Source organism: Nestor notabilis, unplaced genomic scaffold (assembly GCF_000696875.1).
Source record: "Nestor notabilis isolate BGI_N333 unplaced genomic scaffold, ASM69687v1 Scaffold34796, whole genome shotgun sequence".
NCBI classification, from domain to species: domain Eukaryota; kingdom Metazoa; phylum Chordata; class Aves; order Psittaciformes; family Psittacidae; genus Nestor; species Nestor notabilis.
Window position 1 is genome coordinate 1 of NW_009933992.1, and position 4,618 is coordinate 4,618.

General features: G+C 44.0%; 1 long non-coding RNA gene across 1 annotated transcript; it reads left to right on the forward strand.

The window, feature by feature from the left end:
• The first annotated feature begins 1,667 nt into the window (after positions 1 to 1,667).
• On the forward strand, positions 1,668 to 4,204 carry LOC104407745. The gene is made up of 2 exons (XR_719923.1): positions 1,668 to 1,755; positions 3,872 to 4,204. It is a non-coding gene; the product is annotated as an uncharacterized LOC104407745 (long non-coding RNA).
• Positions 4,205 to 4,618: the final 414 nt, after the last annotated feature.

A 4,618-nucleotide genomic window follows, 5' to 3' on the forward strand; every position in this document is an offset into this window, starting at 1 on the left:
GAGCCCGGTGCCATGGGGAAGGCTGGAGTGTCCCTCGGCTGTGATCTGGGGTCTCACGGTTTGGGGTGGTCACAAGAGCCTAAGTGAGGATAGAAAACCTGTGGATTCTAAAGTGGTTTAAATAAGGTGCTATACTATGACTAACGTCATGTTAGATGTACCTAAACATAAGGGCTCACACTACAGGTATAAGCTGTTATTTCTGAGGGTTGTGGAGGATGGATGAGGCACCAGTGACCGGAAAAGGACAAGTACCTTTACAAAGGGAAAAAAGAAGTCACAGCCTTTTAAATTAGCTTTATCGTGAGAGTAAATGGTAGAACCAATTCTGTGCTTGCAGGACCCAAGTTATGAGAATGTAAAAATTAGTAGCCAGCAGACGGGAGGTTCTTGGTGCTAGCTCATGTAATGGGCTCAAACACGAGGCAGGAATGGGACCGTGGAAGGTGAGTGTGCTGCTTGCTGGGGTGCCACGCTCTCAACACGGTGACTAACGAGTCGGTGTTGGACTGCAGGGATGCACTGAGTGGGTTTTGCAGGATTTTGTGATTGATTGGAGTCTCGGGGGTGCTTTGACTAGTGCCTTGGTTGACTGGCAGACAATACGGCTTGTTTTCTTCCCTGTGAGGGTGCTGAGGCGCTGGCACAGGGTGCCCAGAGAAGCTGTGACTGCCCCATCCCTGGCAGTGTTCAAGGCCAGGTTGGACACAGGGGCTTGGAGCAACCTGCTCTAGTGGAAGGTGTCCCTGCCCGGGGCAGGGGTTGGAGCTGGAGGAGCTTTAATCTCCCTTCCAAAACAAACTGGATTGTGATTCTGTGTTTGATTCTATGAAAATAAACCAGTAGAAAACCTGAAGAGAGAAAACAGAATATTCTGTTCTGTGTGGCAAGGGAAGCTTTAACTTAAGGAAGGGGAAAGCTTTCCATCTGTAAAGGTAGTGGAGCCATGGGCTGGATTGGTGAATAATCTGTAAAATCTCAGTTGTGAAGATCCTCAAATTAAGTTACCCCAAAATCCTGTGTGCCATGTGGAAAGACCATGGTCCCTTGCAGCCCTGGTGTCTGTGAAGAATATCCATCTAAGGGATAGAGTATGTCTGAGCTCTTGTGAATTCTGGAGGCTCTTCCAGCAGGGATGCTCAGCAGCTGCTCTGCCTGTACAATTTGCCAACGGTCTCATTAGATTTCTTGGAACTAGTACAAATGTGTTAAACCCAGCAAAACCAGTGACATTCACATGGAAAGATTTTTATTAATTAATGCTTTTTTTGGGTAAAAGCAACCTTTTTTTTCTTACATCCCATATAATCCAAGTTTTATTGTTAGACAGCACCTGTGCACCAGGCTCCCAGTATCACTGGTGGCATGTTAATGAATGGGTTTAGCTCAAACATAACTATCATTCAGAGGGCAGAGTGAGATGGTGCCCTAGGAAGTGAAACTGGTTTCATTTCTGAAAGATCAAGCTTACAAAGTTAAAGTTTAGCACAGCAAAAAAACTTTGTTGTGGTTCTGCTTATTCAGTAATATTGAACCATCTTGTATCAGTTCAGTCAGGTTTTTATTGCTGTTAGAACAGTGTGTTTGTTTCTCATTGCTTGTGAGCTGGTTTTGAATCTCTTCTTGGGGGAAGAGGTGGTACCAAACACTGTTGTTCTCTTTTTTAGACAGATCTGGCATTTAAGCAAAAGCAGAAGGAGGAGCAAAAGAAACTGGAGGAGATGAAAGCAAAGGCTGCTGGAAAAGGGCCCCTCGGTAAGTGAGGTGCCCTGCGATAGGAAAAGCAGAGGGCTTGCTGGCTTCAAATGGAATGGTTTTACCTGCCAACCATAGAAAAGGCCCATACCTCGGGGTGATTTAACACCCACCAGCAGGTCGATGGCACGTGCAGATGATCAGTAACATAGATGCTAATTTATTTTATTTCATTTCTTTCACTTTGCAATTTCATCCCCCAAAGACTGGTGCAGGGTCTGGTTTAACAGGTAGAACAGTGCTAACCTATTCCAGTGGCATGGTGCAGAGACATTTCTACTCTTCTTTTAGCATCCCATCCTTTTCTGTTGTTTCAGATACATTCCATGTAGGCTTTGCCACAGTCCTGGAACTGGATTAACACATCCAGTACTTGTTCTCTTAGAGGATGCATTTCTTCCACAGCAGTAGAGTTCTGGCAGAAAAATCCACGACTGGAAACGAGCGTGGCAAGAAAGCTTGCAGGGTGCATCCTGGTGGTGCATTGACACTAGTTTTAGTCTCAGGTAGTGATAGTGTGAGTCTGCATTTGTTTTGAACTCCTCCAGCATTTGCAGTGATGGAATTAGGGCTGTTAAAGGGTGCTCCCTGCCTATTCCCTCTAGGTGATTTTGACCTATAGTCCATTAATGCAACTAATCACTTCTCTATTTGGTGAAGACAATTAAACTTTACACTTTGCTTCCTATTCCTTAGCAAGCTTTCAGTCTTGAAAACCCTTCCAGCAATCCCATAGCAACTCCATTTCACTAACAACCTTTGCTATGGAATCTCATCAGGCACTGTTTGAAAATAAGAAGTCCCCTGGATTCACTTTATCCATACACTTAGAGATAACCTCAGAGTTCCAGCAGGTCAGTGAGGAAGGATTTACTGTTTCCGGGAGTCCTGTTACCTTTCACAAGACTCTGTTTATCCATTTGCTGTTCTACAGACTCTGTTATCTTCTCAGAGACCAAGGTCAGACTCGCTGGTCTATAGTTCCCCAGTTCTTTAAGAACCCGTTGTGTATCTAGGAATTGTGCTGGCACTCTGAGCTCTCTGACATAGTGGCTGCAATGATAAGGTTTAAGTCTCAGCCAGCAGTTTTGCATTTTCAGTGCTCTTGGAGGGAGTGCCACCAGTCCCACTGAGTGGGGATATTTCTTCTTTATTTATCTCAAATTGATCTATCTCCTCTGATTTATCAGCATACAAAAGATGTGCTGGGTGTGGGACCTGGGATGCCTTTGGTGTTACAGACCAGTGCAGAACAATTCACTGAAGCTCTCTTCTGTGTCTTTATCCTCCCAAACTTGTTCTGTGTAAGGTGCTTCAGTTTACGGATTTCTTCATAGTTCTTTGCTGCCATTATTACTCTGCCTTTTTCTAGACTGAATTTCAGTCATCTGGTCCTTGCCAAAGCAAACAGTGATTATTGTGTTTCTGTGGGAGGGTTAGAGTGTTCCCAAGAGCCTCAGCAAGGCAGCACTGTTAGAATCGTGTTGCAGTGTGAAGTCTGGTGTTGACCACAGCCCTTGCAGCCTGTCTTGCTGTAGCCGTGCTGTTCTCTTTTCCTTCCCACAGGTCAGACTGTAAAAAACAAGTACAGAAAATTACACACTCTTTGCTGTGTTACCATGTTGTGTTCTTTCACCCTGCTTTAGTCTCTTCAATAATAGGGACTGCAGAGAACAGCTAATTCCAGAGACCTGGAATAATTCCAGTACCTGCTTCCACCGAGCTTTGATCCCAGCTGGGGGCTCTGGTTGCAGTAGGGATACCAATGCTTTTACTCCCTTAGCCTTGAATTGAATTTGAGCAGACTGTACTTCTGCTGTACAAGAAACAAACAATGGAGGAACAAAGGAATTGGTGAAACACTTGGTTCTGTTGTAGACTTATGGGGCGTATTTGTTTCTGGGAGAAACTTGGTTTCTAATGTTAACTGCATTACTAATTCAGAGTAAAGTATGTGAGATCACAAACCCAGAGGAGTAACACCTGCAGAAACAACTGACCAGTGGGGATCTGAGCTGTACAGGCAGTCTAATGGGGCTTTGTCTTTACAAGGTACTAAAGTTGTAGCAAAGCTCTGTAACAGTTGTCTAACCAGTTGTGTTGTTTCTTTTGGCAGCCAGTGGTGGAATAAAGAAGTCTGGCAAAAAGTAGTTTGACCAAACTGCAGGGTAAGAAGCAGCTGAGTTACTCAATGGATCTGCAGCTTCAGAGAGTCATGAAAACTCACTGTCATTTGGGAAACATTGTACATTTTGTTTAGTTGGAATAAATCTTTTTTGTTAAGATGTGATATTTTCTCTTTACCCGTAGGTTTTGTTTTAAAAATGGCATTATTGTTTTGTACTGGCAAGAATTACTGAAGACCACTTGTGACCTTCTGCAGCCTGAGTGCATCTGCTGGTTTGGTAGTCATTTGTGAGGATCAATTTCAACTTCTGCTTTCTTTTGACATTGGGATTCAGGACCCGAGTGTTAAAATCTGCAGTGTTTTAACCTGGCGGTTTAGGTTTAGCTGCAGTTGTCCAAGATGTGGCTGTATCAGTGACTGCTCTCATAAGAGCTGGATGTTTTCTCTAAACAAAAGGTTGGGTTTTACTTCCATCACCGGCAAAGTCGTTACCTTAGGGTCACCCCTGTTCAAAACAATACTCCTTTCCATATTACTACTTAAGTATGCTGTGGTGCAGTGCCCTGTAGTCCCAGTGGTTGCTGAACATTTGCCTTTGCCCTAATAGTCACACCTTGTTTTCCTTGAACTTCCACATATGGACAACATCACAGCTCTTTTACACCCACAGCAATGACTTTGGGTGGGAGAAGGGACGGAAACAGTGCTTATGGGATTATAACTTCGCTTTTGAAA